This window comes from Lissotriton vulgaris, chromosome 9, assembly GCF_964263255.1.
Source record: "Lissotriton vulgaris chromosome 9, aLisVul1.2, whole genome shotgun sequence".
NCBI classification, from domain to species: Eukaryota; Metazoa; Chordata; class Amphibia; order Caudata; family Salamandridae; genus Lissotriton; species Lissotriton vulgaris.
In genome coordinates this window covers 736,523,354-736,545,621 of record NC_141697.1, presented here as the reverse complement: position 1 = coordinate 736,545,621, position 22,268 = coordinate 736,523,354, and the positions used below count along the sequence as shown (strand labels likewise).

Below are 22,268 nucleotides of genomic sequence, written 5' to 3'. Positions count from 1 at the left end.
TGGTCAAACACCTGGGTGCCACCCTGCATCCCATTGGTCACTGGTACAACTTACATTTGACTGACATGGATTTAGCCAACACTGGTGTGTTTTGAAATATAGCCTGATGAAATAATGTATCTGCTCTAGAGATTGTAGTTTTGTTTGCAAGAGCCAGGTTATTTTTTAGGTTAATGTGCCTGCTGCAAAGGGTGTTGTAAGCAGGGGAAACCCAATCAACCCTTGTAGCCTTGGGCGCTGTACGGTTAAGGTCAAGGTGTGCTACAAGGGACTTAATTCAAACAATAATTGAACTTAGTTATGAGTTGTACTAATGTAACACACTCGAAGGAATCCACAGGATATCACACTGAATGTACGGTTGAAATAAATCAATGGAAGGGTAACAATAGAGCACACAGAGATGAAAATTCGGAGAGATTTATATTTACTCAAAAGACATATGGTTGGGGAGACAAATACACAAAGTGAATTAAAGCAATAGTTATGAACAGAGGTAAACAATAATTTCTCTACAATTCACAACTAAAAACATCAGGTGGATTAAACAGACAACCAAAATTAATTAATAAAGAGTGGTCGTGTGTTAGTGCCAAATCAACGTGACTGGAGATGATGGAAGTGTCGACGTTTCGGTCTAGAGGGCAGTCGTCATGTAGACCATCATCAGGACAGAATATTTGATTGCTGAAAATACTCCCTGCTGCAAAGGGTGGCACATTCCCTAAATAGCAGTAGTGTGAATTGGAATTGACCCAATACAATCTGACATGCCGCACAGGGCGGCTATAACAGACTATCCTTCTAAGATTGTTTTATTTCTAGATAACCCTGCCAGGCTCAATACGCGGAGGATTGATCTCTTTGGACCAAATACTGTGGAAACCATTAGCGGGGCATTTGAGGATGAAAGCATTTGTATTATAATTGATCTCTCTACATATCCCCACAGAACAATGACTAACAATTTGGGAGTTTTGTATATTGTAATTTAAGATCTGTGAAGAATGAATCTGATTTTTGAAATGTATCGACTCCTTTGAAATTCAGCTTTACCTTTATCAAATGTACGGTCATAGCCCATTAATTGCTGTTTGTAGGCACTATAAAAGTAATGTTCTTAATGCACAATATTTGGAGAACATTTGGGGTAGCATCTTTAATGGCAGAAGTGTGGGGATGCTAGGTTATAGGAATTTATAGGAATTAGCCAAAATGTGGTGTTTGCAAGGCATTCAGTGTAAGTGAAGGTAGTGGGATTTATGCATGCTAAACCTCCCCTGACTACCTTAGGCACCTTGTTTTCAGAAATGTCTGGGCCTGGAAGGTGTTCCAGGATGCTAAACAAGCCTTGGCCTAAATACCACAGCAACACACATCACAAAAATTGGTCAATATGCAAGGTAGAATCCTGAGGTTTCCTTGTGTATTAGGGGTCTTTGAGAGCCTTTCCTTTCACGGGTGATAGCTCAGTCACGCAACTGAGGTACTATTGTTTTTCAGGGAAGTATAGGAACACTGTGTGGTAGGACATTTGTGGATCCCCACAGACTCCATTAGTGCAGTCTGCTTTCACTTTTATTTTGCTGTGTAACTGTGCTACGCAATACAGCAAAACAATAGATCAAACGCAGGACTTGTAGGAGGCATTTCCCTAGCCTGCTGACTTTGATTTAAGAGAAGAAAATGTTTCTGGTGTTTTTACCAGAAGCATTTTCTTTTCCAGTGCTGTGACTGACCTTCTGAAGTACACAGCACTGTGTAGGTAGTGTGGTGGACATCAACAGGTCGTTTTCTTCCCTAAAGCAGTTAAAACCCACCAAATCCATGCAGACTGAGTCCTGTCTAACAAGAATTGCCAATGAGCTGCAGGGACATTATGGCCACATTGCACCAACTTCTTTGTTTCGTGATAGTATGGGACTTCTCCAGTTACATGAGCCCCCCCGTGATGGTAGGCTTCTGAGACAGGGGAACAGTGAAAAGCACAGTTGTCAAAAAAGGTGGCAAGTGCTGCTAATGGCCATGCACATCCAAGAGAAAGTTTCATTTGGCATACATGGTCCAGGGAGAATAGGGCTAGAGAGAGAATAACACATATTGAGAAGTACATAGAAGATTGAAGAAGAGATAGTGAGACAAGGAGAAAGAAAGGAGACTAAATAGAAATGGCAAGAGAGAGAGATTGAGAGACAGGAATGGTAAGATAGATGAAGCAGCAAACAGAACACAGTAGTAGGAAAAAGGTTGAGAGAGGCAGTGGGGACAGAGATTGGGACAGAATAGAGAAAGTAAGAGAGAGCCTAAACAAGCAAAAGGAGAGCTAGGTACACATTGAGAAATGGTGTTTGGAGATTGTAACTGGAATATATATGTTATCATGTTTTGGCCAATTCACCTGGTCCAATGTGGTTTCAAAGCACATTTCTACATTTTATTTTCTGGAAGGGATCGTAGCGTAAGATAAAAAAAAAACCTTGCCTGTTGGTTTTAACATTTTTAATAACGTATAATCATTGGTTCTTGATCCAGATTTATTTTTGTGAATTGAGTAACAAGGGTATCCCGTTGTTATTTGTTACCATTCGCTTTTGATGAGAAGTGATGCCACTTTCTCATTTATTGCTTATCAGCCATGTCTACATTTTCTGCTGTTGTTACTGGAAAGGACGATCCACTTGCTCAGAATTTCAGATTCTCCTAAAGAGGTATTTTTGCTTTCTAGTGTACATGAAATGAAATGAAATCAAAATTAGATTTATAGAGCGCGGTTGCTGCCCAGAGGCGTCCAAGCGCTAGAGACCAGAATAGAAATTGCTTGACAGAGGTAACTTGCAGAAATTACTGAGGGGGGTTAAACAAAAAAGTCTTCTACATTTAAACATGTCAGTCTCTAACGGTTTCATGACATGAAGTTTGACTTTTATATGCACCTGTAGTAATGCCGAACAATGCTGTTGAAAGGAAATATATTCAATTTCTAGTAGACATGGCAGGCTTCCATGCTTTCTACATTCCCCACTCAAAAAAGTGTATGCTTGTCCAAGCAATGTTAGGCAAACACTTGAGGTTTCTTTTTAAATCAACCTTCATGTGAAAGTGTAGAGAATGTGCATAATTATATTGCTGCCTGTTAATCTATGCTCTTCTACTTGGAGATTAAATTAGTATCTTCAGCCAGGCCACAAGCCTCAACTGGATACATATCTGGCTCACACAATCACCCATCTTTTACCATGCCTACCTGTCATGCTGCTGGACGTCTAACGAAGGTCTCCATTTGTACAACACCTTTTGCACAACCTGCCTGTAACTAAGAGGGGTGTATGTCAATGTCAGAGACTGCGTCAAGTCCAGGCAGTTTTGGCTGGTGCTTTTGATCAAATTAAATCGAACTATCCATCATTTGTCACAACCTTACAGTGAAATTCATTGTGGGATCTTTTCACCATCACCTGTATTATGACATTTATATTCTATTTAGTTTTACCCATTGTTGCAGCCCTGAAATGTGTAAACCACACTGTTAGCTTAACCCCTTGGGCACGGCCGGAATTTTGCCGCGGTGCGGCAAAATTCCACGCGTACGCAGATTTGCGCACACGAGCACCGCAGCGTCAGACGGACGGGGGCCGTCCGACGCATGCAAGGGGTTAAATTAGGGACAAGTTAAATTAAAACTTCAGAAATGTCTGCATTTTGTAGGTGTATCTAGATGGCTGCCATGCCTGGGAAAAAAAACCCAGGTACCCCTTATCTATCACAAAACACCCTGTTTTTGCAAAGGGGGCTCCTGCGTTTTGGTATCAGGCTTGTCAGCCATGTAGAAAAACCTACCAAACCCAGACATTTATGAACTAGACACCCAGAGGAGTCCAGGTAAGTGTGGCTTTCATGGATCCCCCAATGTTTTCTTACCCAGATTTCTCTGCAAACCTCAAATATAGTTAAGAAAAATCACATTTCATCACATTTCTGTGTGGGAAAGCTTTGGAATTACCGGGACATCACACATTTCCTATCACCCATCATTCACCCAGGTTTTCTGATAAAAATGCATCCTCACTACTGTGGGTGGGCCTAGTGCCCGTGACAGGAAATGTTCCAAAACATACTGTTGGGACTTCAAAATTATTGATCACAAAACAACCTGGTTTTGCAGGGGAGTAACCTGCCTTTTTGGTTCCGGGCTCGGCGGCCATCTCGGGAACCCTACGAAACCTAGACAGTTCTGAAAACTAGACACCAAGCTAAGTCCCGGGAGGTATGGCTTGTGTAGATCCCCCACCGTTTTCTTACCCGGAATCCCCGCCAAACCTCAATTTTAGCTAACTAAATCAAATTTTCCTCACATTTCTGTGAGGGGAGGGAAAGTTGTGGGATTATCGGCTCATCACACATTTCCTACCGCCCTGTGTTCCTGATAAAAATGCTATCTCACTTGTGTGGCAGGCCAAGGACCCGTGACAGGGAAGGGACCAAAACAGATTGTGGAGGCATCAAAACTGTCTATGACAAAACTACTTGGTTTTGTAAGAGAGTCACGTGTGTTTTTGGTTCGGGGCTTGTTGGCCATCTAGAAAACCTACTAAACCCAGGCATTTCTGAAAACTAGACACCCAGGGGAGTTCAGGGAGATGTGGCTTGCATGGATCTACCAACATGTTTCTAACCAGTATTCCTGCAAACCTCACATTTCGCTAACAATTTCTCATTTTACACACTGTGCCGGTCTCCTGAATAAAATGATACCTCACTTGTCAGCCCAGGATAGGGTGCAGCGTAGCCCCCCCCTCCTTTTTTTACAAAAAAAAGAACAAAGAGGGCTGGGCCTGGGCAATGGGGTCCTGGGGCTGAAATCAGCCTAGGAGGGTGGCAGTACCACTCCCCCTCACCATTCGAAAATAGCCTGGCCCTAGGGATGGGTCCCTGGGGCCACAATCGGCCCAGCAAAGGGGGGGTCCCCCTTTCCTACATTTTTTTTTATTAAATGCCCGGCAACTCGCCCGAGTCCCCGCCTCCTTTCTCCCCCACTCTGCAAATGCGACTTGGTGGCCAACTAGCCCACCTGTTACCTTCAGTAAGTCCCACACAGCGGGATTCCTGTGAGGTCTTTGGAGGCGTTGCCCCCTTTCTCCACCACTCTGGAAACACACCCCCTGGCAAGCTGCTGGTTGGGGGATGAAGCCCCTTTGGCTTCAAATGGTCCTTGGGGGACAACAAGCCCTCCTGTTACCTCCAGTAAGTCCCACACAGCTGCACTGTTGAGAGGACTTCCGAGGCCATGCCCTCTTTCTTCACCACTCTGCAAAAGTGCCTCCTGGTGCAATACTGGTTGAGGGATGAAGTCCTTTTGGATACTGAGAACCCTGGTGGTCAAGAAGCCCTCCCATTACCTCTAGTAAGTCCCACACACTCTGATTGCTGAGAGGACTTCAGAAGCCACATCCCCTTTCTCCACCACTGTGCAAACATGCCTCCTGCAGCACTGGTGATTGGGGATTAAGTCCCCTTGTATGCTGGGGTCCTTGGGAGCCAACAAGGCCTCCTGTTACCTCCATTAAGTTACAAACAGCAGGATTGCTGAGAGGACTTCTAAGGCCACGCCCTCTTTCACCACCACTCTGCAAACACACCTCCTGGTGCAATTTCTAGTTGGGGGATTAAGTCCTTTTGGATACTGAGCGACCCTGGGGGCCAATAAGCCCTCCTTTTACCTTCAGTAAGTCCCTTACAGTGGGATTCCTGAGAGCTGGTCGAGGCACCCCCCATTTTGTCCACCAGTCTGCAAATGTGACTTTAAGTTAAAAAAAACATAGAAATTAATTTAAAAACAAAAGTTTACATAGACGTTATACTTAGGAAATAGATTTTGAAAAACCTTAGAAATTCACTGAAAAAAACAAAGATTACAGGGATGTTGTAGTTAGGCTCAGTTTTCCCTCATACAAATCTAGTGAAATTCAGCAGTTATGGTTACCTGAGCTAACTGTAACTTACGCCCCTGCAATGCACTGCTTATGACCTCACATATTTCATTTCATTTTCCAATCTTTATTTCGGCCATTTGGCCATAAAAGATAAACAATACACATATACAATCACAAATAAATCAGTGCATAAAAAGATAAAACATTGGAATGTATATACTAAAAGTGCTATAAAAACTATGCATCTAAGATTTTAGGAGGGACCCAACTCCTTTAAAATACGGTTAAGCGTATGCCAAACATTGGTAAGAAATTTTGTTAATGCGAAGACAGTTGGGCCAGAGACATCAGATTTTAAAATCCTATACATTGGTGCATATTCCCTGCAGCCCATATTCCTTATCAACGGGAGGAGCCAGTATTTTCTCGCTACCTTGTAGGCTGGGCAGAAGAAAGCCACGTGTAAGTCGGTTTCCTCCATGGCATCACAGGCCGGACACTGCTTTGTGGTGGGAGACGATGACCAGGTGCTTGTAAAGGACCGAAAGGGCAATGTGCCGTATCTCCATTGGAGAAACAGCTTTCTAGCAAGTACGGGGGAAATAGGATCCAGTACCCTCTCAAACCTATAAAGGTCCTTGCTTTGAAAGAACACAGAGGATAGAGACCCTTCTGCCTGGGCAGCTCGGGCCCTAGCTAATTTTTTTTCATGATATACATTAGCCAGGGACCTTTTGGAGATGTTTAGTGTGGCATCCGCCGGCTCAGTCCATAAGTCAGGGAGCCCTAGTTCCATACAAGTGACTTGGATGTTTTTGACCCAGGGGATACGGAGCGCTTTTGGGTGGTTCAATAATTCGACCAGTTCCGCCCTGTATTCTGCAAGATCATTACTGCTCCACAGCCTGCGCCAGAAGGCTATGGGTCTCAGGCTTATTTCATCAGCTAGTGGTCGTAGACCCAAATCAAGCCTCAAAGGGAGGAGCGGGGTGCTGGGCGGAAGCGCGGCTATCTGTCTTATAAACTTGTTTTCCGTTAGTGACAGACTCCGGCAAGGTGTATGTCCCCACAGTTCCGCCCCATACATGATCGCTCCCCTAGCCTGGGCCTTGTATATCTGGATTAGTGCCCCCAACGGGCGGTATGAGGAGCCGGTCATCATCCGGGCGATACCCCCAGTAGTTTGTATAAGTTTGAGGTTCGCCCTACTCTGGTGGGATCCCCAAGACATGGTTTCGTTGAGAGTCACACCAAGGTATTCAAAGGTGGCTACTCTCTCGAGCCGTACAGCTCCCAATTGCGGATTCGGCCGCAATTTTTGGCTCGGATTCAAAACCATGAATTTGGTTTTTGCCGCATTAATTTCTAGCCCCCTGTCAGTACAGAAGGCTACAAATGAATCAAGGAACCTCTGTATCCCCATAGGGGTTTTGGATAGCAGCAGGGTGTCGTCCGCAAACATGATTGCGGGCACCCTGCTGCCATTCAATTTGGGGGCGTCAGTATAGTCAGTGGCATTCAGGTGGGCGATTACCCCGTTGACAAAGAGGCAGAACAGGGTCGGTGCCAACACACAACCCTGTCTTACCCCCCCGGTCAATGGGGAATCTATCGGTCAGTTACCCCGACCTCCCACACCTCACTCGGGCGTAATTATTGTGATGCAGCCTCTGTAAGATTAATAGGATGTCCGGGGGAACGCCCATCTCTGCCAGGACGCTCCAAAGTTTCCCCCTGGGCACCAGATCGAAGGCGGCCCGTAAGTCCACAAAGATTGTGTACAGACTACCGCCCTCGAATATTGCTGCCCTCCAATAGATAAGGTTCAATCTGAAAACCTGGTCCACTGTGGATACACCCTTCCTAAATCCCGCCTGATAGGGACTAAGGGCGCCCACCTCTTCCATCCAATCCTGGAGCCGATTCAGCAAAACCCTGCCAAACAGTTTCTGTGCTACGTCTATTAAACTGATGGGTCTGTAGTTGGCTGGGAGGAGAGGCGAGCCCTTTTTGAAAATTGGGACCACCTCTGCCCCCAGCCAAGTACTAGGGATTTCCATGCCGCTAAGAACTCCGTTGAAAAGGGCGGTAAGGTAGGGTGCCCAAACAATGGGCTCCTGTTTAAACATATCCCCAGGTAAGCCATCCAGTCCCGGCGCCTTTCCAGAAGCAAGACCTGAAATGGCAGCAGTGACCTCACCCAGCGTTATTGGCTCCCCTTCATAACCCGGCCAACCCACCTCGGTGACAGCAGGAGATTCTCCCGGCTCAGAGCTGTATAGAGACTGGACATGGTCAGTGACCTCACTGATGACATCTCAAATGACATCACTGATGGCAGCACTGATGACATCATCCAGTGAGAATAAGTATTTTCTAAGCGTTTATGATTGCTAAACATATATACTAACCAACTACAATAGTTACATTACTATACTGGGTGCACTACTACTGAGTGATACTGCTTCTCACATATATTATGTGAGTGGCTATGTGACTGTATGCATCCTTGTGTGTATGGGTGTGTGAGTGGCTGTATGGGTGCACAAGGGTGTGTTGAGTAGCTGTGATGATGAGTCAGATGCTGTGTGAGTGGCTGTATTGGTGAGTGAGTGGGAATCTAAGTGACATTATGGGTGAGTGTGTGGCGGTGTTAGTGGCTCTATGGGTGGGTAAGTGGGTGTGCAGTGACTGTATGGGTGAGTGAGTAGGTGTCTAAATGGTTGCATCAGTGAGTGACTAGGTGAGCAAGTGGCTGTATGGGTGAGTGAGTGGCTGTTTGGTTAAGGTAGTTGGTGTGTCAGTGGCTGTATTAGAGAGTGGGTGTCTGTGTGAATGGTGGTATGGATGAGTGAGTGAATGTGTGAGTGATTGTATGGATGTGGAAATGGGTATGTAAGTGGTTGTGTGGGTGTGTTTGTATGATAGATTGAGTGGCTCTGTTTAAAGGCTGAATGGGCGAGTGAGTGGGTGTGTGAGTGGCTGTGTAGGTAAATAAGTGGGTGTGTGAGTAGCTGTCTGGGTGAGTGTGTGGCTTTGTGAGTGGCTGTATGGGTGAGTGACTGGTTGTATGAGCGGCTCAATGGGTGAGTGAATGGTTGTGTGAGTGGCTGTATGAGTGAGTAAGTGGGTGTTTGAGTGCCTCTGTGGAGGATTGAGTGGGTATATGAGTACTGGTTTGGGTTTGTGAATGGGTAGGTGAGTGGTTGTATGGGTGTGTGAGTGGGCTTACAAGAGGTTATATGGGAGTGGTTCTTCTGATAATGTCATCAGTGATGTTATTTGAGATGTCATCAGTGATGTCACTGACCATGTAATGAGTGGTGTAATATGTGAAGTCATAAGCAGTTCATCGCAGGGGCATGAATTATAGTTAGCTCAGGTAACTATAACTGCTAAAGTTCACTGATTTTGTACAAGGGAAATATGAGCCTAACTATAATGCACCTGTAAACTTTGTTTTTTTCAAGGAATATATCACCATGGTACATGTATGCAGAGCTAGGTAAAGAAAATCTATTCTTACTTACCTGTTGTTATTTAATTTTTTGTCGCATTGATACTCTGGTGCTGATATTCAGGGTGCACACCATTGCTAACCTCCAAGAAGTCTTGAACATGGCAGTTAGCTTGTTTAACAGCTGTGCTAGATTTGACAGAGCTTCAGTAGCCTGCAAGGTCCTCTTGTAACTCAGCAAATTGAGTTTAAGGCCCTTAGCTATGCATACAAAGCTTTTTATGACATTGCTCCAAACATCTTTAGGAACAGGTTGTTTGGTACGCTCCCAAAGGTTCTCTGCGATCAGATTAGACATTTCACCTGCTAGCACTGAGTGTTAAACGTATCAGATGAGAGTGATGACTCGAGCCTTTTCAATTCTGGTCCCTCTGTCATGGACTAAGCTACATTTGAAGCTTCCCTGCTTTGGGAAGCACTTAGCTTTTTGAAAAGCACTCAAGACATATCCATTTTGATAATTACTTTTTGTTTCTGCTTCTTGTTCGATTTGATTTGAAGGTTTCAGTCCTAGGGCCAGATGTAGGAGCCCTAATACCGGTCGGAAACCGTTTCCGACCGGTATTAGGGTTTTTAGATGTAGGGGGCTGAAAAATACAGAATCAGTATATTTACCAATTCGGTAAAATTACTGATTCGGTAAATTACCGAATCGGTAAATATACCGCTTCTGTAATTACAAATGTAGGTGGCACAGTTTACAGTGCCACAGGCCCTTAAGAGTTGGTATTTTACCACGCAATCCTATTGTGTGGTAAAATACCGAATTCAGGTGTGCATGCACATCTGTGCATGCACACCTGTGCAATGTGACACACAGACATGCCCTTAGGGCATGTATGTGTGCCACATTGCACACAAGCCTGTACTTGGGGTGCTAGAGGGTGTCAAAGTGACACCCTCTGCACCCTTGCAGGATTCGGTATTTACTGATTCTGTAAATACAGAATCGGTATTTCCCATTGATTCCTATGGGCTTCAAAGCCCATAGGAATCAACGGGAAATACAGATTCTGTATTTACAGAATCGGTAAATACCGAATTTTACAGATTCGGTAATTCAGATTTTGAAATTACCTAAATCTGCCCCCTTCCCATTTACAGACTCTTAAATACCGAATCGGTAAAATTCGGTATTTAAGAGTCTGTAAATGGGAGTTACCTACATCTAGCCCCTAGCTCCAAGAAACTTCGTGGCATAAGTTGAGCGTCACAAATAATTTTGCTCACCCACTTAGTGAGCAGATACGTAATTCATTTGGACTGCTGTTATGGAAAGGCAAAACTTCTCGGGCCTTATTTATGAAGCTCTTGCGCTGCCGGTGCGTCACTTTTAAAATGGGAAAAAGTGACGTACCGGTGGCGCAAGGTCTTCATAAATAAGGCCCCTCGAATCTGCTCCCAGCGATGCATTGCCCTATAAAGCGCTCCAAGGCCTTTCGGCTAGGCTTGATCTATACACATATCACAAACATACTTATACATACATGATATAGCTACCTACCCAGAAACCTGGCAATCCTGACTGTATTCGGTTAGGCGTCAACACCCATTTGGGTTGTCGGTCATGCATACTGTGGGCCTTACAGGATAGGGTTGGAACATTTGATCCAAGTTTTTTGTAGGAGTCTAATTAGGTTGCCACAAAAGAAGAAGTATCCTTAGCCTGTGTTTCCATAATACATAAATAGTTAGACTGATACAGAGGTATAAATTAAAGCGGTTGGCCTCAAGTAAGAATTGTTCTCATCTTCCCAAAAGATTCATTTGGCAAAGTAGCAGGTTTGCCAGAGTGAAAAGCTAAAATACAATGCATCTAAGCAACAGTGCAAGTCGCAAATGACTTTTCTTTGGGGCTCAAAGAGTGAACGTTGTGATTCTTTGTAAATCGCAATTAAAAGCGGGAGGCACTTTGCCAGGGTAGAGATGGAGGGCGCAGCCCGCCCACCTCATGAATATTACAGAGGTATGATTTGTGTAAGGGCTTGAGAATTGCCATTTTTTGCTGTGCTGCACTGGTTCATTATGCACAGTGCATAGATTTACCAAGGTGATATTACAGAAACTGTGCAAGGACAGCACTGTGAGGTGGCCAATAATACACCCATCACTTCTCCCCACTGGGTGGCATAGCATTTGTGATGCAGGCTCTAATGCAAGAAAGGAGAATGGGCGTTTCTCTGATTGACCCCCATCACCCCTCTGTTTTTTAGTAAAAGACAACCATAATTTGGGCGCGCTCATGCCCACTCACTGATTGACCTTTCAGTCACTACACCACTGCACTGATCAAAGTGGCGTCCATTTAACACCACACCCCACCCCCAACCCCCACTGTTTCAGAATTTTTAAGTTGAAAAATACTCTGGACTTATTTTGTGAGGTGTTTTCTGAGAAAGTATTTGCATGGTTTTAATTTAGACCTAATAAACCAGTTGGATTGAACCGGTTTAGTGGTATCAGCTAAGGGCACATTTTCGAAGTACCAAGTACAACAGCCTGCTGCCAACTCGAGAGCCCTCGGATACAGTTAAAACATTTAGTTGAAGACAATATATAAATGAGGTACACAAGAAAAGGGGAAATCCTGGAAAGTATCCGACTAGAGTGCAAGGACCAGAAGATGCATGAATGTGCAAAGCCAAACCAACCTAAAATACTGATCACAATTTATGATTAGGGCACGCATATTATGAGTTTGGAGAAAGTAAAATGGCGCAATCTCGGAATTGGTGATTTCTTTACTTTTCAGGCTCAAAGAGATACAAAAAATAAGGGATTTCCGTGTTTTACTTCATTCTAGCAAAGTACACATTGATACAGTGAGGAGCTAGTTTATTAAGCGCACTGTCTGCATGTTCTTTTATATGTTGTCTGAGGCACCTACAGTCACCCTATAAGTATAGGGTATAAGTGAAGAAAAGGGAGCTATATCTATACATCGAAAAAGGGTAGACATTACAACAAACACTGCATAAAATAAAAGGATAAGGGGGTACCTGAACAGAGCATGGTATTGAAAAAAGAGTACAGCTCTAAAATTGTTCCCATCTCACACAGGAATCCAATATTTTTCAAATCATTTTTTTTTATTTTTCAGCGTTGCTTGCACTGTAAGTAAGTATCACTTGAAATACAATCACCCAGCGTTTTATACAAGATGGAAAACAAGACGTATTGTCCAATTAAAGATGGCCGCTCTTAGTTACAGGTGCAGTAGTAGGAAGAGATCACATTGTTCCAGTTGCCAAAAAGGCCCCTCTTGATGTCTTTCAGCTGGTAGACGATTCCAGAGGAAAACTTCCGATTGTCTCCCGACTTTGGGAAGTTGCTCCACACCCTGAGTTCGCATCGGGTGCCCACCACCAGGGAGGAGACCTTGTCGTTCCAGGCGAGGGGGACAAAGGGAACGTCGTCACCATTCATTGCGTCCAGGTACTTGCCCCCACATGACTGGTCGAAGACGTAGTTGCTGTCTTCAAACAGTCGGGCGCAGATCTTGTTCCCGCTTTCATTCTTCAGCTCGTTTGGCGCAGGGCACTGGGCGGCCAGGACACCGATGAAGATCTGGAGAACCAACAGCTGCAGTTGAAGCCTCATCTTGAACTTCAGAGACAAAGGCGTGCAGGACACTTCAATTACCTCTCAGAGTGTCTCTGACAATGCTGTCTTATGTGACACGAAGGCCTGGGTTTATATGCAGCAGGAAGGTCTGCTTCTCACCAATCATGACACTTCTTGTTAAAAAAAGAAAATCAATAACCTTTACCTTGTGCGCATCTGAAGTATGTTTGATGTTACTATCACATATGGGAACCACAAACCTGTGGCCGAGCTGTAGAATAAACAAACTGAAATAGTCTGTAGCAAACCAAGAAGTCACCACCTGTCTATCTGTAATTTTCAAGGTTACAGTAACCTTGCAGCTCTGTTCTTGTACCCATTCCCTTTTTATGCTGAAGTCAACCCTCACTTTTAAAAGTTATCACCTTTTATGTTTAAACTGGTGGTAAAATTGTATTTAAGTTATTTGTTTAATCGGAAACCCTTAAAATATAATGCTGTGTCGGGTTTGACAAAAAATAAAGTCAGTGTGAGGTAACATTTTGTTTGCATAGAAAAAAAACACAATGACGTTTTGATTAAATATTTTTATAAGAGATATATGGTGGTTGTCAGAGCCTTTCCTGAGGGGATGAATGAAAATATAACTATAATTTAAGGAGTACATTTACTTTTTTTTCAAGAATTGCGCAAACAAGCCGTATCATTTTGGACAAGGTTTACATGTTCTTTTGAAGTAAAGAAAGCTAGGTTCAAATCAGAATACTAACTGCCTTTGGTATGTTCCATCATTGTTATCTGAAATGAAATTGTCGATGTATTCGGCGTCAAATTCAACTGAGTTGCCCAAGAGAGCAAATTAAAGGCAGTTTGTTCCTGAAACCACAGATTAGTGTTAAGTACATATATTTCAACCTTTAATATCAGCCAGCTTCTAAATATATATATATATGTGTGTGTAGAAAACACAGCCCTGGCACTCCCACTGCTCCAAGGAATATGTAGCCAGGAACGGACCTCACAAGCCAATATCCTCATTACTGGTCACAGACAAGTGTCTGCCCTGACACGTTTCAATCGCTCAGTGACAATTTTGATCACATGGCGCGTTGCGGACAAATCACCACTATTATAATAGGTGTGTCCAATCAAATCGAAAGGTCGGGTGAAGTTAAGTGTAAACAAAATAAAAGATATACTATGTAATTTATCTCACATGAAAACAGACTCAAATATTCAGAAAAAAGTAGTTATAAGTTAAATGTCAATAAATACAGCTTCAATAAATACGATAATACGATTAAAAAGGGTTATAAAGATCAATGCCTTCAAGATGGAATGCAGAGAATAAAATGTTATAAGATATAGAACAATTGGTCACGTCATTTCATTAGTATTAAAAGTGGTCCGTGCCACCTAATATTGAAGTGCAATATATATATTTAGGTAGCGCATGTGTATATAGAGCTTGATGCAGGGAGGTCCGCAACTGTTTTGAATTCTGATTTCCGCGCCCCAGAATAGGTGCTAATATTTTAATACGGTACAAAAGGGGGTGGTGATGGACGGAGCTCCTGAATCAATCAAACACTCACACCCAGTCAAAAGATCTGGGCTTGATCCATCACCGTTCTTTAGCCCACTCTGCCACCCCAGTTCAGACATGGCTATATGCAAATCAGTCTGACCCTGTGCCTCATGGGAACAGTCCAGCCGAACTGCAAAGCCATGTCTTCCCTGGACCGGAAACAAGCTTCCGAGGACCGGTTTCTGGCATTCCAGCCTCCTTCAGCCCGGCTTGCTTTAATCCAGTGGCAAAGTGAACAAGGGACTCACGTCTGAGCATACCCTGCCACACTTATGGCGGCCAAAAGCGGTACAAAAGGGGGTGGGGATGGACGGAGCATCTGAATCAATCAAACACTCACACCCAGTCAAAAGATCTGGGTTTGATCCATCACTGTTCTTTAGCTCACTCTGCCACCCCAGTTCAGACATGGCTATGTGCAAATCAGTCTGACCCTGTGCCTCATGGGAACAGTCCAGCCCGAACTGCCAAGCCATGTCTTCCCTGGACCGGAAACAAGCTGCCGAGGACCGGTTTCTGGCATTCCAGCCGTCTTCAGCCCGGCTTGCTTGAATCCAGTGGCAAAGTGAGCAAGGGACTCGCGTCTGAGCATACCCTGCCTCACTTATGGCAGCCAAAAGCAGTACAAAAGGGGGTGGTGATGGACGGAGCATCTGAATCAATCAAACACTCACACCCAGTCAAAAGATCTGGGTTTGATCCATCACCGTTCTTTAGCCCACTCTGCCACCCCAGTTCAGACATGGCTATATGCAAATCAGTCTGAGCCTGTGCCTCATGGGAACAGTCCAGCCGGAACTGCCAAGCCATGTCTTCCCTGGACTGGAAACAAGCTTCCGAGGACCGGTTTCTGGCATTCCAGCCGTCTTCAGCCCTGCTTGCTTGAATCCAGTGGCAAAGTGAGCAAGGGACTCACGTCTAAGGATACCCTGCCACACTTATGGCGGCCAAAAGCGGTACAAAAGTGGGTGGTGATGGACGGAGCATCTGAATCAATCAAACACTCACACCCAGTCAAAAGATCTGGATACATCAGGTGCTATAGTCCCAACTCTCTCCTCAATCTTAGATCTAAGGTAAAAGCTCCATGTCATCATTCTTGGCACCCATCAGATCTGCTTACCATCTGCTCCCAATGTAATACTGAGCTTAATATCATCCACCATAAAGAAGAAAGACTGGAACTCAAAATGTATCTCTTGAACTGAAGGTCCCTTCCTAAACATCGCATAGAAATGGCTTTATTACTAGATGAACTTGCGCCAGACGCAATTTTTTTAACTGAAACCTGGTTAACCTCAGACTCTGAACCAGACTTTGTGCAAGCACTTCCACAAGGCTATCAGATTGCCAGGAAAGATCGCTCTCAGGGGAAAGGAGGCGGACTAGCAATTATCCATAAAGACCATTACACGTGCCGCTGCTCCTCTGACTCCATCCCAGACTGTGAGAGTCTGTCTTTTTCCATTGACTTCTCTCCTAACAAGAGTTTCTCTGGAGTTCTTATATATCGCCCTCCCGGATGCTTAAAACAGTTTCATACTGCTTTACCCTCCATTATTGCTGACCTAGCCACTACTCCTTCCAATTTAATTTTGTTGGGTTATTTTAATATTCACTTTGATAACTCCTCTGACCATACTGCTTCAGAGCTTATAGTCAGTATCTCTGCACTACAATTGGAACAACTTATCCTTTCCCCCACACATGCTAAAGGTAATCTTCTTGATCCTGTATTTAGTAATTGTGTTGACCTTAGGGCAGGTTCTTCTATCCGTCTCCCTTGGACGGATCACTCTCTGATCCCTCTTGTTTGGAATATATATAACTTTCCCTCTTCTATCCCTATTCCAAGAAAATCACACAACTGGTCTAAACTGCCTTTAGACAAGTGGACTGTAGCCCTGGAGATCTCCAGACCTCCAACCAATCAAGAGCCCATATTAGCTAATAACAACTACAACAACTGGATTGTGAACACACTCGACTCCACAATCCCTCTTCGTAAAACTGCCTTGAAACGACTCCGGAAAACTGCTCCCTGGTACTCGGCTGGGCTCAGGGAGAAAAAACGTCAGTGTAAAAAACTGGAAAGGAAGTGGCGTCTGGACTACGCTGCAGCGGATAAAATCATATATAGGGAGGCGACAAGATCCTATAAAAATGAGATTAAAATTGCGCAATCTTTCTTCTACACAAGAAAATCGTTGCGGCCAGCTCCAAACCTAAAGAAATTTACCAAATTGTAAAGAGTCTCACTAAGCTTCCCCAAATCGGGCCGTCTAATCATAACATAAAATCTCGTTGTGACGACCTGGCTGAATTCTTTTTTCAAACAATTTATCAAATTTACTTGTCATTTTCTTGCTGCCGATATGGATCCTCACTTTGATGGCCCATCTCTGCTCCTCCAAGAAACCATGCAGCATCCACCTATCATCTAGGATCATTTCCATTTGCTGGATCCAGAGACGCTCAGTCCCATGTTGCTTCAAGTAAAGTCGGGCTCCCCCTGTGACCAAGCTCCCCCTTGTACCTTAGCGGCTGCTACCCATACTACTCTCCCTACCATTCTTGACCTACTTAATGCATCCATATCTTCAGGCATTGTCCAGCCTGTATGGAAACAATCTATGGTACGAGCACTTCTAAAAATTCTCGAGAAACACGTCAATGGTCATGTGACAGGGTTCCTTGAGAATAACCAACTGCTCGACCCCTCCCAGACAGGCTTTCGCCCCAAGCATGGGACGGAGACTACTCTACTTGCGGTAACAGAGGAAACTAGAGGGATTTTGGATCGGGGGGGATCGGTGGCAGTCATCCTCCTCGATCTAAGCGCCACGTTCGATACGGTGAATCATAGAATTCTACTGCATCGACTCCTGAGCCTAGGGGTGTCAGGGAGAGCGATAACCTGGCTCAAGTAGTTTCTGAGCGACAGATCATTTCAGGTCTTCGAGGGGGACACTGTCTCTTCCAGTAGACCCTTAGGCTGTGGGGTACCACAGGGCTCATCTTTGAGCCCCACGTTATTTAACGTGTACATGAGACCACTGGCTTAGATCGTCCGTCCATATGATATTAAGATCATTACATATGCAGACGATACTCAGCTAGTGGTCTCTCTTACACAGCGAGACAGCCAATCAGCAAAGGTTGACTTGGCGGGCTGACTGGAGGAAGTCAACAAGTGGATGACTGCCTCATGTCTCAAACTCAACGGAGACAAAACGGAGCTTATGCTCCTGGGTTGCTCTGTTTCCCCCACGATCAACTCAATATGGCCCTCTGGTCTGGGCCCACCACCAATACCTAAAGATACCATGAAAAGCCTTGGTATCTGGTTGGACAGGTCTTTTACTTTTAACAGCCAAGCAACTAGGCTATCAGCCATCTGTTTTGGTCTTCTTAGACTTCTCAAGAAGATTCTTCCTTCTTCTGCCCTTTGAGGCCAAACAAACCGTTGTTCAAGGTCTGATTCAGTCTCGTCTTGACTTTAGCAATGCCCTTTATCTAGGAGCCCCTGAATACACCCTACGGAAACTTCAGTTAATCAAGAACTGTGCCGCTCGAATGCTGCTTCAGCTCCCCCGTAGGCTCTCAGCTAAGCCCGGGCTGAGGAGTCTACACTGCCTCCCTGTCAGGGAGAGGATCAATTTCAAATCCTTGTGTATTTCTCACCAGGCATATTGGAAAACTGGTACGATGATTAACAACTCCCTAATCATTCCATACCATCCTAATAAACAGCTTCGTTCCACTCATGCTTTTCTTGCCACCATCCCCAAGATTAGGAGATCAAGATTAGGAGGCCGGTCGTTTTCTTATAACGCGGCCAAAATGTGGAATTCATTGCCCTTTTATCTCAGATCCAACCCCATTTGTCTTCATTCCGTAAACAGTTAAAAACTCTTCTCTTTAACAAATTTGACTAGACTCTTCCTTGGCGACCGTTCTCATTAGGTAGCACTATTTTCTTTAGCGCTTGGACGCCCCAGGGCAACTATCGCGCTTTATAAATTTTCTTTTCATTTTCATTTCATCAATGAAAAACAGTTGTTGCAGTCACTTTGAATAGTGTGTTTGAAAGCAGGGAGTTTGGACTGTGTTTAGCCTGTGGTACAAGTAGGAGAGTATGACCTCTTTCAACAACTCTGTTGTGTGATAACAAATGGGGTGAGGTAATGGTCTGTTAGGGATCACGAACAGTGACCTGCAGTATGGACAGAAAAACGTGTTTGGCAGAGATGAAAAAGTCAGTTTTTTAAGGTTTTACTCGCAGTGTAATCAATAACCATTCTATGTCATGTTTGGCATTTTTTTCAGACTACAAGGCTTTGAAAGTTTTCTGTTGTAAACCAAAGCTGTTACACTATGCAAAGTGACTAGCAAAGTTACATGTTTTACCAGTGTCCAGACAGATAATCGTGTTTAGAGACTGGCTGTTGAGTGGAACATTGTAGGAAGCCTGGCATCTTATTGGACACCATTGCCTATTATACATGGAATAAAGTACCTCCTGTCATACATTATAAGGATATTACAAGTCACAGAGGAACTCCATGGCCATACAGAGAAATGAAACACATCAAAAATGCTGTTAGCTATGTGTTGCAAAAAGATATAAGATTCATTTTAATAGAAGTCAGATGGTTTTTTTTTAAAGTGCAGTAGCTCAAAATGAGTCCAAACATGCAGAAAGATGGTAACTTTTCTACAATTACCCAAAGAGTACAAAAAAAGAAACATGTTACCATGAATATCTATTTTCTGCTTGTCACTATATAACTAGAAAAACAGAACAGAAGAAAGAAAATCAATATTTTGCATTGTTCCTTAAACAGATGCTTTCATTATGCTCCATGACCTGAACTGCCTTTACCCTCAGCTGCTGGCAATGGCAGAAAGCAGTGTAATGTCAGAACTCAATTGTAGTAAGTACTTCAGTTGAGTTCTGACATAATTTCTTAATAATAGGCGACTGGGTGCGTCACAAGTCATCTATTATAAAGAAATTAGCGACAGGTTTTTAAACAAGGATTGCAGAATCTCATATATCATAGTTTATTTCATTTCGAGGTGTCAGTTTGCAATTTTGTGATTGTCAGCAGTGGTGGCCGCTACTTAACGGGGGTGGGAGGGCGGGGGTAAATGAAAAAAAGAAAAAGGGGAAAAATACCACTTACCTGCAAGCCGGCCAGCTGCTGCTTCTCAGTCCTCTTTCTCACTCCAGGAGCAGGTAGGATGCAGGAACCAGGAAGCACATAGGCTCCCCTGACCAATCACATCAGGTTTGTGATTGGTCTGAACGCCAGGGTTCAGTGCTCAGAGAGGGACTGAGGGCCTAGGCATGTTCTGGTTGAAGAACATGCAAAGTGTGCATGACTGTTTGGCCGGCCCAAGATGGCTGTTCAAACATTTATGCGCTCTTAGGAGAGTGCCACCACTGTTCCTGTGACGTCCAGCCCCACCCGGCCCTACACAGCAGAGACACAGACGGAAAAACAAAATAATAATGTTTGTTATTATCATTTTATTTTTCCTTCTTCAACTGTTCACAGAGTAGAGGGACAAAGATCATCCGCCTTAGCGGAGGAGCCGCCCCTGTGTGTCAGCAGTTCTTTCCTTCCTAGCCCTCTTTCTTACTGTCATGGGGGACAGTTTCTCATTTTTAGGATTGAGCCTGTGAGAGCATGAGCTAGCGCACGAGTCTCGCTTGCGTGACACTATTGTTTACAAAAAGGGCTTGACGCATGCCCATTACTCATCATTTGTGCACTTCAGTGTCACTCTTCTTTGCAGAATCCCTAATTGGCTAATCTAGCCAAAACGTCACTTCCGAGCAAGGAACAAGCGCCTATTGATTTAACTAAATCACGGGACTTCTCTGCCCCAGACGTGATTCAGGTCCTATTTCTTTCCCCCTCTTCTCCCACTGCCTGCTGCTCCCTCTATAGCATTTATTTTTTTGTTTTCCCTCGTCGTCACTTCCTCCTCATCATTGCTTACTCTTCCACCTCCATCCCTCTGTTGCTTGCCCCGTAATGGCAATGGAATCTCCAATGAGGTTGAAAACACACAGTGAGCATTAAGGCTCATTCTGAAAAGTTAGCTTTCACACCTGGGGACATGCAAGGCAAAAGCACATGCCAATTAATTGTGTTTATGTCATTTAGTGCCATGCATCATTCACAGGCCCTCCCTCGCCTGACACACAACACAGCTAGCTGTGTGATTGGGAGCATTATCACAAGTCAGAAATGTGTGTTTGTTCATTACCTGAGTGACCCATGGCGGCTCTCTGGCCAGCATCTGACATTTATTTGTGGTACAGAGAGCGTGTCATCAAACATATCAAACTCTTAATCCTACTTTTTTTAAAGGCAGTTTTATATAGCTTGAACTCGACATGAAGGTATTGGAGCGCTTTTCATGAGCACCAGTCACACTACACATGACATGTTAATTCGTTGCAGCCATGTGGAGATTAAACACATTTCTCAGAATTATGAGCCAACGCCGAGACTTGAACCTGGTTAACCATTTACACGTCTTGTGCTCTGGCCAGAACACCACGTCCTCTTTCCACTAACATGTGTCCACAACCACCATAACCAACCATTTTCCTAATAATAAACCTTGAGAATGTACAGAATATCTGTGGTGCTTTTATTTGAGTTGACACACCCATAAAGAATGTTTTTAACTGCCCCCCAGAGATGAACAGGGACAGAGTCAGGCGGGGTAGTGAGATAACCCAGTAATGAACGAGTTTTCAAATCATTGTCTGCAGTGGTGGAGTCACCACGTGAGCTGCATCGACTCAGACTGCACCTTTCAGCCTGTGCTAATAGTTTGCAGTGTTAAAAATATGCGCAATGTATTAGGGTTGCGGTTCTTTTGCGATGCACAGGTAACAGAGAGGTGAGAAGATGAGAAGTAAACAAGAAATGCCATCTTACAATAGACATAAGTTAAACATTTTACCATTACTAACCTGTTGTCCAAAATATTATATACTTGAGTTTTACAGGTTCTACACACTTTGGTGCCGATTACGATGTCGTTCCGAAAGCATTTTGACCAAATCAGTATCGGAATTTTTTCTGACTGAATCGTATTCTAGGAGTCTGACTGACCGATTATGATGGTTCCGAATACTGTTCGGTCAGACTCCCATTAACTACAATGGAAGCCTGTGTTCCAACTGACTAGGCTCTCATTGAAGAAAAGGCTGGTAGCAGAAAATTGTGCACCCTTTGGCGGGCACCCCAAGGTGCCTGCCACACTGTGCATGGTTGGATAGGGCGGACCCATGGGTACCCCCACGGGCCTGATTCAGAGGCTACCGGGTGCATGGGGGCATGTTACAGGCCCCCAAAGGCAGCTTCCGACAGCCGATCCGTGTCAGAACAACCGATTCGGAAAGGCTGTCCGAATCCGACATCCTAATTGCTCGGACGGATACGCAGTCCTTAGACCTGCACAAGTCGGCTCCGACTGATTCGGTTACTCTGAATGCTGTTCGAAACCGAGTCAGAAAGTCCAAACGGTTACCGAACATGATAATCGGTCATTCAAAATGTGTCCAAGTAAGTTGGAAACAAGGCGTCCAAATTGGATTGGGACAAACTAAATGACACTCGCAGCCTTTCCGACCGACATC

General features: G+C 44.2%; 1 pseudogene; it reads right to left on the bottom strand.

The window, feature by feature from the left end:
- Positions 1 to 12,517: 12,517 nt before the first annotated feature.
- Positions 12,518 to 13,111, bottom strand: LOC147692197 (syncollin pseudogene; annotated as a pseudogene).
- Between the last annotated feature and the right edge of the window lie 9,157 nt (positions 13,112 to 22,268).